The following is a 12,699-nucleotide window of genomic DNA, read 5'->3' as shown; positions in this document are numbered from 1 at the left end:
TAGCTTTTCTCCCCATGGTACATTTACCGACACATCCCCTCACCCCTCCATTTAAATTGATTAATTGACCTTTAAAAATGTACCCAGAAAATAAATTGCCTAATAAAATAAATTATCTTGTATTCGGTGATGCCTGAAATCCACTGTAACTTGAGAAGGGACTAATGAAGCAGAGGAGAAATGACTAATGAAGGAAATACACTTAATAAAGAATAATTGATTAGTCGTTTGGAAGAGCTACAAACATTTCTGCTACTGCTGCGGCTTCTCAGGAGTTCTCTCCATCTACTCCTCATGCACGAACAAAGACGACGCCAGAACTGGGGCCGAAGACAGCGGGCGTAGTGACAATTAGACAGCTTCAATGTGTTGCGATTCACCAGGCTGCCTCCCTTGGGTGGCAGAAAGAGAAAATGTTTTTGAAATGTTCAGGAAACCAGCCATTAAGGAGAAGCAAATGAGCATCTCCCTCTACCAGCTGCTTGGAAATGGTACCTGAATGATTAAGAAGGCCTGGGGGACCAAGAGGCCTCTATTCTCCTTCCAATTGTACCACTCACTTTCTGGCTATGGCATTGAAGAGGGCATCTCCATTGTCAAATGAACTGGGAAAACTCCCTGTTCAAAGGGTGCCCTTCTGCCAGACCCAAGAAAGACTCAAATTCCATCAAGCTAGATTTTGCCCTGATTTGTTGCAGAAGGGGAGGGCCAGTACTCTTAGAATGTGTGTATGGTTGTGTGTCTGTGTGAGAGAGAGAGGAAGGAAGGAAGGAAGGAAGGAAGGAAGGAAGGAAGGAAGGAAGGAAGGAAGGAAGGAAGGAAGGAAGGAAGGAAGGAAGAGGAGAGAAGGAGGGAGGGAGGGAAGAAAACAGAGATGTTTAATGATAACTGTCAGACATGGAATACAGGGGGAAATTCTTAGTTCAGTGATAAACAAGTAAACTCAACATAAATTTATAACTACTGTTATGGTGATGTGTAATTTCCTTTTATTTCTCCTGCAACTTTTGTTCAATATTAATCTCACCTGATCAAAACTCATCCCATATGTTGTGAAAACATACTTGGAGCCTCAAACATTCCTTAGAAGAAGCCAGAGGAAGAATTTCAAATGACTTTACTCCTTGACCACATAGAAATCTTCCTCCTTAATCAGTCTATTTGTGAAACCTCTAAATGTAGTTTCATCTGCAACCTGATTTGGTTTACCTAAAGAGTTTATTTGGCAAAGTTTGTTTCCTTAGGGGATGTATGAGATTTTGACTCTGTTTAACTAAGTTTGTTCAACTTTAAGATATTAAAGGAAGTATGTGATTATGGATCTACCTTCTCTTTAACTTTTATGACCTAAGAGGAAATGTACAAGATTGCACATTGTAGAAGAATTATTGCTCTGTCACTTTGATGTAATGTTGCCTATGAGAAATCTTATTAGAGTCCTAATCAGGGGGTCAGGTTTTCTCTGGGGTCTGAACCTATACTTGAGCATAATAATGAAATTTAGGTTTTTATCTCTATAATTTCTACATTGTGGTAAATATATATTTGGCAGCAATAACCTACCACATGAACTCAGAAAATAGGTATTTCCCTCATAATACTATCAAGCCCCTGTACTAATACTAATATTACTACCAATAATCATGATGAGAGTGAGAATGATAGCTTCCATTTAGAGTTTTCAAAGCAGACATTTTCTCATTCAACCCTTACAACAGCTATATATAACAATCCCCATTTTACACATCAGAGAACTTACACTCAAAGAAAGACTTACCCCAGAACACAGTCAGTGGGTGCCTGAGATAGGATTCCAAACCATTTCTTCCTGACTCCAGGTATAACATTCTATCTGCTATATCATGTTACATGAGAGGGGAGATCCTATATTGTTCAAAATATAAAATAAAAATTGAATTTTAAAAATCCATTCAAAATAACTCTAATAAAATAAAAACATAATTCTTAAGGAGAATACTGTAAATATGAAATATACAATGGTTATTTGAAAAAGAATAACAATTGATAGAGCCTGCCACAAGCCTTCCCAATTCTTAACAGAGAGCCTGGAAAAGGAAGAACAGAGAAAGAATGTTGGCTGCCTCTCTCCCCATCCTAAAGGTGTTATCTACTGACCTGTGTCCACAGAGAGGCAGAAAAGAGCAAGAGCTCTGCTCCCTGGTACAACCGAAGGAGAATGAGAGCATGATTGAGAGAAGGAACACAGAGACCTGTGTCTTGAAGCCCCCTGGGAGATTACATGCTCCAGGTCATGTTCCATCTTAGTAGACTCCACTGTCATTCCTAACCTTCTCACCTAAGGGTAAAGTATTATCTTATCTCCTACATTTTGAGCTCTTGCTAGCTCCAAAGGTGAATTGATTGGATGGCTCTTTCCAAAGGAAGCAGCCACTTTTGAATCAAGGGATTCCTGCTCCATTAAAAAAGAGTCAACCACTGCCTCAAACAAATCCACATGAGTCACTAGAGTCTAGATGTGAGTAAAGGTGGTTTTGCATGATTTGTAATAGAAAGCAACCCCCTTAACCTTTCATTCTCCAGACTTCATTATCATACCTCAGTTTTCTTCTCACTTTGCCCCTTTTTCCACTGATAATTTCTTCATGAGCCTCCATTTTGAGGAAAGGCTCAGATCCTCCTTCTAGACTTTCACCACTGTTAACCCATGGGACTTCACATACACATACTCCTCTAGTTCCTTTTGTGTGTTGTGTGGAAGGGAAGCTCTTTAAGGGAAACGATTGTCTTGCTTTTTGCATGTAGTTGTATTCCCCAGTGTTTAATACACTCTCAGACACATATTAAGTACTTAATAAACTTGGCTTGGTGATTTGACCTATTAGGAAACCACTCCTTCTTTACAGAAGGTAACTTGGGGTCAGTTATTAACTGTAATGTTGCCAAAGATGGCTGAGTAAGCTGTTTCAAAACTGCTAAAACAAAGGGAAAACATCCAAAGGAAGAAAAGTAGATTCCAACAGACCTCAAAACTGTCTCTGAGTTAAGGGAATGCCTACCCAATCATGCTATGAATGCCCCCTGCAGAATGGATGGATGAGAACAATTTGCACCAATGGCCATGAAGGCGGTTAAAGCAAGCATTATGAAAAGCACTTTGAGTTTGGTCAGACATCAAAGACACCAAAGTCAACAACTGCATCCCAGGCATTCTCCCACTTAATAAGTGACAAAAAAAAATATCAACAAAAATTTTTAAAGGGAATTGTTAACCAGAAACTGACATATGACAGACTATTCCAAATTTAAAACATGACAAATGCAAATAAAAAAATAAGATTGAGATTTTATCTCACGGCAAGCAAATTGATAAAGATGACAAAAGATAAAAAATAGGAAAACAAAAAGATAGAAATAGTAATCAATGTTAGGTATGCCAATACCCCATTGGTGGAATTGTAGAAATCAATAGAAAATTATGCTAAGAAAGTAACTAAATTGGTCAGAACCTTTGAACCAGACATCTCAGTGCAAGACGTATCACAAGAAGTCTAAGAAGGAAAAGAAAGCTTCAATATGCACCAAAATATTTATAGCAGTACTTTTTGTAGCAGGAAGTATTTGGGAACAAAATAGTTGTCCATCAATTGGGAAGAGGCTAAATAAATTTTTGCTCAAGAACGTAACATGATACCACTGCACTGTAAGAAAAAATAAATATCAAGATTACAGAGAAGCATGGGAAAATTCATCTGAACTGATGCAAAGGAAAGTAAACAAAACCAACAAAATAATATACACAGTGACTGCAGCTATTTAAATGAAAAATAACAACAAAATGTGATCATAATGTCATGATGATGACAATCAAACAGCCTCTAATAAGAGAAGAGAAAATACACCTCCCTCTTTCTTTGAAGAGGTATGGGGACTATGGCACTCTTTGTATACTGTCAAACTTAATTGATATGCTGGATAATTTTGCTGAACTCTCTTTGTCCTTTGTCTTTGCCTTTTTCTTGAGGGAAAGCTCTGTAGGGAGAGAAGAGAGGATATGTTAGGAAATCAAAATGATGTTAAAAAAAAGATATCAATAATATTTTTTTCATTAAAAATTTTCACCTTGGAGGTTCTGGAATGTTCCCCATCCACTTATTTAGAACAAGGTTGGATCCTTGTAGGAGGGTATGAATCATCTCCTAAGTCAGCAAAGTGTTTCCCTCTAAGGGTCCCCTTGAGAGTCAGTCTTTAATTCGAGGAACAGCTCCAGACTCAAACTTTTTCTGGGGCATAATTGCATAGGATGCCAACATATTACCAAGCTGTGTGTAATATGCTAGGAATTATGAATATAGTTCTGGGCTTGAAAACAGAACAATTCAGTTTCAAGGTCAGCTTCTGGCACTTAGTAGGGAATTCACTTGTTTGTGCTTCAGGCAACTCCCTATGACTTTATTGACTCAAGGAAAACCCTTCTCTGAAGACACAGATCCTTCCTGTATCCTCTAACAAGCTAAGGAGATGTTACTGAAAATGTTCAGAAGGACATTCAGTTTGATGAGGTTTTCTAGTAGTGGGAATGCATTTGTACTGAGCTGTTCACACATTCACCTTGTCCCCTTGTAACCAAAGACACACATTCGCAAGAAGGTTGACCAAGGTAAAAAAAATATAATCAGTGTCTGAGGAAAGGAGTGAAGCTAACTGGACTATTTCAAGACTTAACCAATGACCTTGGGTCTGAGGAAAGGAGTGAAGCTAACTGGACTATTTCAAGACTTAACCAATGACCTTGGGTTCCTTAGCATTATGTTCTAACTAGACAAACTCTTAGCATGTGAATGAGGCATAAACTTCGGTTCTTCTTTTTTTCTTCCTTTCTTTCTTCCTTCCTTTCTTCTTTTCATTCTCCATTCCTTTCTTTCTTCTTTTAATTAATCCTTTCTTCCAGTTCTTCTTCCTTCTCTACCTTTCTTCCTCATTCTTTTCCACCTATTCATTCTTCATTCCTTACTTCTTTCCTTCCCTCCTTCCTCTCCTCCTTTCTTTTCTATCTGCTTGTAATCAGAAGAAGCCTGGATCCTTTAGAGGTCTGGAGTAAGGAGGATTTGAGTTCAAATCCAATCTCAGACACTTCCTAGGTTTGTGACCCTGGGCAAGTCATTCAGCCTCTGTTTGGCTCAGTTTCCTCAACTATAAAATTAGGATAAGCATCTACCTCACAGGGCTGTCATAAAGATCAAGCTAGATAATATTTGTACAATGCCTGATACATGCTGTTGTGGTTCAGTCATTTTCAGTTGTGTCCGACTCTTCATGACCCCATTTTGAAGTTTTCTTGACAAAGATATTGGAGTGGTTTGCCATTTCCTTTTCCAGCTCATTTTATAGATGAGCAAATTGAGGAAAATAGGATTAAGTTACTGGCCCAGGGTCACACAGTTAGCAAGTGTCTGAAACCAGATTTGACCTCTGGTCTTCTTGACTCCAGACCTGGCCCTTTATCCACTGCGCCACCTAGTTGTCACACTTGATACATAGTAGGCTCTATATAAACGTTAGTTATTGTTGTTAGGTTATTATTCTTTTCTGTCAAGGCTGGTTTTCTTATATCACTCAGCTTCTACCTGCCCTGGGTCACCTGGCTGCTCTCCATTTCCAGGGTCTTACCATATTGGTGCTGGAGTTGCACATGTGGACAACTTTAGCCTTTCTATAGCCCAGAACATCTGAGCTCAAGTGATCCACCCAAGGTGTGTGCTACCAGAACAAGCTAAATAAATTTCAATACAGATTAGCTCTCATCTTTTCTTGAGAAAATGATTATGTTGCTGTTTATATCCAGGACACTGGGATATAGGAGTAAGAACTTGAACTTTGTCCTTGGACAAGTGACCTGTGCTTCCCTTCTAAGAGACAGAATATCTAAACCAACTAGTTGTCTTTTCTTCCTAGTCAATCGACTATTCACCTTCTACTATGTACCAGGCACTATGCTAAGCAGCTCAAAGAGATGTCATAGTGTCATGGATAGAGTATTGGTTTTAGAGTCAGCAATAATTGGGCTCAAATTCCACCTTATACATTTATTACCCTGGTGCCCTAAGAAAATCACTAAAACTTTATGTGACCCCAAACAACTCTCTGCCAAGTCAGAGATGGATGGCAATCTGCCTTGGTGGAAAAAGTTCCCCCCACACTAGTCAAACTGTAGAACATTTGTCTAATAACCCCAAGATCACCAGCTTCTTTCCATGAGCATTTGATCCTAAATCAGATAGCAAATACTGTCCTCTCACCACTCATCACAAGTAACTGTGTTTTTGCAGTAACACTGAGAGTGGTGGGGGCTGCTGAGAGGAAACATTAGCTAGCATGGGCTGTTTCCACCAGAGACCTTGATGTCAGAGTGTATCAATATTAGGGATTTCTACAAGACTGTCGGAAAGGAGAATGGAAGGAATCTTGTATGTTCATTTAATAAATCTCCAGGGTATACAAGCAGAAGCTATAAAAATGACCTCGATTTTCAAGAGCTCTTCCACTGCTCCCACCTCCCCTCTCTCGTCATTATCCCGCCATTCTCATTTTATAGGTAGTGCTTGGATGGAAAGAGAGAGAGAGAAAGAGGTACTTTAACTCGAATCCTATCAAAGGAAGTAATGAGAAATCCATAAGTCTTGTAAATAGGTGATAAGACAAGTCTTTAAAACAAATGGGGTAATAACTTAATCACATGTAAGGTAAAGCGATGAACACTGAAATATCTACAAAGGGCTATTTATCTAGGACTGGAAACCCACACCAAGGATTTTACCTTCCCCCAAATGCACCAGGCATTGGAAATTTGCTCAGTTTTCCCATTCTCTGCAGCCATAAATGAGTCACCTAAGTTACTGTGGGTTTTGGAGGCAGAAGACCTGAGTTTGAATCCCAGATCAGCTCATGATTGCCTGCATAACTCTTCTCCTCTTTAGATCTCAGTTTTCTCCTCTATAAAGTGAGGAGTTTGAGCAGAATGACCTCTGAGGTCCCTCGTAGCCCTACTTCAGTCATTCTATTGGACTAATCTTAGTCAGGCTTTCATTGCCCAAGACAGGCTTCAGGAGCCATTGTTCTCTTTCAGAACTTCCACCACTCAAAGTGCATCTTGGGAAGTAGTCTAGGCTGGCCACATTTCATTCCCCACCTGTCTGTGTTTCTGACTAGCCTATTTACTACTATGAGTCAGCTGCCTTCTCACCCTGACACAACCCTAGGCCATGCCAGCATTCTTCTCTGGTGAGTTCCTTCTGGGGCTGCCATTTTGAGGACAGACCCAAGCCAACCATGTTTCATTCCCCTTCTGGCTATGCTTCTGACTGGATTTCACCACCATGCCCCTGCATGGGTACCTTCTCTACTCCCTCTGTTTTTCAGCTCCCTATTATATCTTTTCTTCTCCATTAGAATATTGGTTAAGTACATGATCTGCCTTTCATTTTTGCTTGTAATTGAATCCTCAGTGCTTAGCACAATGCCTGGTATACAGCAAGTATTTGACAAATGTTAGTCGTTCACTTATCTCTTTGTATTGAAGTTGTAGCCCCTTGCTAGCATAATACAAACTCTTTGAGGGAAGATTGCTTCATTTTTTTCATTCTTTCCCTGAAAACTTACCTAGGGTCTGAAACACTTGTAACTGTTGTTTAGTCATTCAGTAATGACCCATGGACCACAGCATGTCAGGCCCTTTTATTCTCCACTCTCTCCCAAAGTCTGTCAAAGCTCACGTTCATTTCTTCCATGACACTATTTATCCATCTTATCCTCTGATGCCCAAGATATATTAGAAGAAACAGAGGAAAGTGTCTAGCCCATTGGAAAGATCTATACACAGACTTCAATAAGATATGTGACGTAGGATGAGAGTGTGTAGAAATTGTCATTAGCCCCAGAAAAAGGAGCATCCACATTAATGAGATTATAGTTTCATTGAGATATAAGTATGTATGAATGGTCTACACAAAAATGTAGTAGAAAAAGCATTCAGTTTGAAACCAAGGACTTGAGTTCAGAGTTAGCCTGTGGTACTTACTATTACCTTAGGCAAGTCACTTAACATACCTGAGTCTCACTTTGTTTATCAATACAATGAGGGGATTGGACTAGAGCACCTCTGAGGTCTCTCCCAGCAATAGACATACAGACAGACAGACAGAAAGACAGAAAGACAGACAGACAGACAGACAGACAGACACACAGGTAGATAGATAGATAGATAGATAGATAGATAGATAGATAGATAGATAGATAGATAGATAGATAGATAGATAGATAGATGTAGTAGTAGGTAGTAGATAAGCTAGTGAAAGTTTGTATTAAGCATTCATTATATGCTGGTCACTATTGTAGATAGACCTATGAACTTATAATATTTCTGTGGAGTTTGTTCAATATCATCTTGATCATCTCATCTTGATGAGCTCATGATAAAGATAAGGAAAAAACCACCATTATAATAATTAGACCTAATACACTGAAATCTGCTGCAGAAAAATAAGTGGGGAGGGATTCTACAAAGAACACTATCCTCCAAGGAAAATCAACATATTGGTAATGTTTTCAAGAAATTTCAAATATCAACAAAATGGTAATGATTTCAAGGCAAAAGTGAACACAAGAAAGAAGGGTGACAAAGAGGTCAGAAAATAAAGCTCAGGATTAAAAGATGAAAGAGACCGAAAGTATCTAAGTTACTTAGAATCCTTATGCATATATATCATGAATATTTTATTCAGAAAGAGAGCTTGAAGGCAATAGACCTGGCCAGTGCTGAATAATATGACAAAAATGAAAGCGACTATATCTTAATAGAAAATGAGTAGTACTGATTGAAGAGTCAATTCCAGATCAATTGTTTATGTACAGTCCATCAATCAATTAAAACAAAGGTCAAAATCAATGTCAAATTAAAAGAAGAGATAAAGCTATACACATCACAGAACTGTAGCTTAGGAAGGGATCTCAGCTGCCATCTAGTCCAACCTGTACCTTCAAAAGACCTCTGCAAGTACCAAAAATACTAACATAACATAATATAACTGGCAAGTGGTGACCCAGAAACTTCTTAAAGACTTCTGATGAAGAGGAACCCACCACCTCCAGAGACATCTCACTCCAGTTTAGGAGCATTCTAAATATTACCAAGTTATTGTTTTTTCTTTACAAATCATATTGTTCTTCTTCATACCTTACCACTCGATGTTCCTAGTTCCACCCCCTGGGATCAAACAGGCAAATCTAATCCCTCTTCTGCATGACAGTCATCAAATTCACGAATATTCTCCATGATCCCCATGACTCCAGAGAATCTTGACTCAGTGGAAATCTTGATTTTGTTGTTAAGTTTTCAGTTACGTCCAACTCATCATGAGTGGTTTTCTGTTTTCTCCTCCAGCTCATTTTACAGATGAAGAAACTGAGACAAACAAGGTTAAGTAACTTGCCCAGGGTCACACAGCTAGTAAGTGTCTGAGACCAAATTTGAACTCAAGAAGATAAATCTTCCTAACTCCAGGCTCAGCCCTCTATTCTCTGTACCATCTAGCTCCCCCTATCAACATTGAGTAAGCACCTACACTGTTCCCAGTACTGTCCCAGATAGTCACAAATAGTTAATACTTACCTGACAATGAAAAAAACTACCTTTAAAATCAAGATATTTTTTCCAGAGCAGCACTCAGCAATTGAGCCTCACTCCAGCGGTGCTGACCTTTGTGATTTACCTACATGCAGGAAACTCAACTAAAAAAATTCTGATAGTGGGAGCTGGGTTTGCATTTTTAGACAGAAAACATTGGATTGAATTCAGAAGACCTGGGTTCTAAGTTGTGGCATATGATTGTGATAGAATACTATTTTGCTATAAGAAATGACAAGCAGGATGCTTTCAGAAAAAAACTGGTAAGACTTATATGAATTGATGCAAAATAAAATGCACAGATCCAGGAGTAAGAGCAATACTGTACAATGATCAACAATGAATGACTTAACTATTCTGATCAACACAGTGATCCAAGACAATTCCAAAGGACTCATGATTTAAAATGCTATCTACCACCACAGAAAGAACTGAATGCAGATCAAAACATACTTTTTAACTTCTTTTCTTCTTTCTTTTTTGGGAGGGGTCTCTGTTCTTTTTTGCAACATGGCTAATATGGAAATGCTTTGGATGACTGCACATGTGTAATTTATATCAAAGTCCTTGCCTTCTCAGTTGAAGGCAGAGAGGAAGGGAAAAGGAACTTTAAAATTTATTAAAATTGTTTTAAAAAGCTTTAAAATTGTTTTTGCATGTGATTGAGAAAAATAAAATAAAATCATTCTTTTTAAAAAATAAAAAAAGACCTGAGTTCTAGTCCCAATGCCACCACTAACTAGATTTTGACCTCAGGCAAAATGGCTTACCTTTCTGGGTTCATTAGAATGTGACCTCCTTGAAGTCAGGGGTCAAATTTTTGTCTTCCTCTATATCACCAACGTTTCGTGTTGGAATATAGGAAATAATAAATGGGTATCAACTCATTTTATCATCTATAAAATAATCAAGGTTAAGCTAGATGTCCTCTAAGTTTCCTTACAGAGCCAAATGAATGATTCAAAGTTCCTGTGATTACTGTCGAAAATAAAAGCCATCTCTGCCCTCACTTTGTTCCTACGTACTCAAAGGCACATAAATTAGATGATAATGCAAATTAAGAGTAGATGATATATCCCAGGGTAGTAGGTATAAGATTATATCAGTAGTGCAATGAGTGCTCTTGGTTCAGATGAGGGAGTAATGGCTTTGGACTGAAGTTGGTAGAATGTCATCCAGGATGAGAACATGAAGTACACCTCCTCACCATCATCTTCCGATTTCAGATGACCAAAAACATCCTGGCCTTGCCCAGACTGCCCCTCATCATAGGAATGGCAAAAAGGAGACAAGAGTCACAGGGGATAGGACTTGTAGAGCTATTTGCTGATGTTTTCTCTTGTAAAACGTAGTGCAGTGTTGTGGAAATAATAGCTATTTTGTATAGCAATGAACTTTTCATAACATCCCATTCGATCTTCACAACAACCCTATGAGGTACTTGCTATTATCCTGACTTTATAGATGGTGAAACTGGGGTTCCCAGAGTTTAAGTGATTTGCCTAGGATCGCATAGCCAGTGGGCATCTTAGGAATTAAAGACAAGTATTCTTGATTATGACTCCAGCACCCTATCTAACCATTGTGACATTTAGCTGGAAAATACAGAAGTCTTGGCGTCAGAAGTCCTGTATTTCATTCAGCCTCTGACTCTTTCTAGATGGGTCACATAGGGCAAGTCATAACCTCTCAGAGTCTTGATTTCTTCATCTGATAAATGGAGATGATACTATCTATTCCACCTATTTCACACAGGTATTTTAAGGCAAGCCTGTTTAAATCTCCAAGTATCATAGGAGTGGGAGTGCTTATTATTACAGAAGATTGACTTCCCAAGTTTTATCATTATACAATAGTTTTCCCATGGAATTGGAAATGGATCAACCAAAATGTGACTTCCCAAACCCCCTAAGGGTTGACCTGGCTAATCAAATGTTCTTCCTGTTCTCCCAACAGGGTTTAGAGACTAGGCTTGTACTTTCAAATGCTCCCCACCCACAGCTTTTTGTAGAAAACAGGAGTTCCACATCATTGAATGCAGCCATTTCATGAACTGGAAACTGTAGAAAGATTGAATTCTTTCCAAGTTGATCACAGGATGTGCTGGGAAGAAGGAAATCAAGTACAAAAGAGTTGATGTCTTTAAAGCTTCAGTAACTACTGTGTGACTTCTTTTCACAAGGTATTTGGGTTTAGGGTTTTTCTTCTTTGCTGTTTGTTCAAAGGAGTAATAAGAAAAACGCATCAATTTATTTAGCACTTGAAAGTTGGCAAAGTGTTTTGCTAACATTATTGCATCTGTTTCTACAGCTATTATTGTCCTCCTCTTACAGATGGGAAAACTGAAGCCTGAAAAGGTTAAATGACTTGCCTAAGGTAGCAAGCTAATAAAAGACAAAAGTATTATTAATCCCTTCTTTCTCCAGATCCTGCACTCTTCTTATCGCAGTGCCATACAGTATGTTAGGGCAGGGCAGGATATGGAGGTTATAACAGATAATAGTTCATATTCATTTAGCAAATTTTTACAAAGTGGTTGTATGCACATTATCTCACTTGATTATCATCATAATCCTATGAGATAAGTATCCCCATCTTATAAGCAAGCCAATTAGCTGCATCATCATAACTAAACATTTATGCAGTACTCTAAGAAATGTACTTTGCTTGTGTTATATCATTTGATCATCACAACCACTCTGTGAGGTCTGTGTCATTATTATCCCTAGTCTACATACAAAGACACTGCAGCTGAGATGGGATAAGTGACTTGCTCAGTTATAAGGCTATCAAATGCTTGAATTAGGATTCAAACCCATGTTATTCTGACTCTGTCCAGGGAACTATCCACTATATCATGCAATCTTTCTCTTAACTTTTCTCCTCTTTATTAAGACTACCTTGGAGATGTGTTCTTATAATTTTATTTTTTACTATGTTTGAAAGAATTATTTCAAGATTCCTTTGTTTCCCAACTTTCCACAAACATATCAAATCAGAATTTGGGGGGAGGTAGGACATGGAAATGAGAAGGTGGA

This window comes from Notamacropus eugenii, chromosome 5 (genome assembly GCF_028372415.1).
Source record: "Notamacropus eugenii isolate mMacEug1 chromosome 5, mMacEug1.pri_v2, whole genome shotgun sequence".
NCBI lineage: Eukaryota > Metazoa > Chordata > Mammalia > Diprotodontia > Macropodidae > Notamacropus > Notamacropus eugenii.
The sequence above is the reverse complement of the archived record's forward strand: the minus strand, read 5'-3'. Positions refer to the sequence as shown.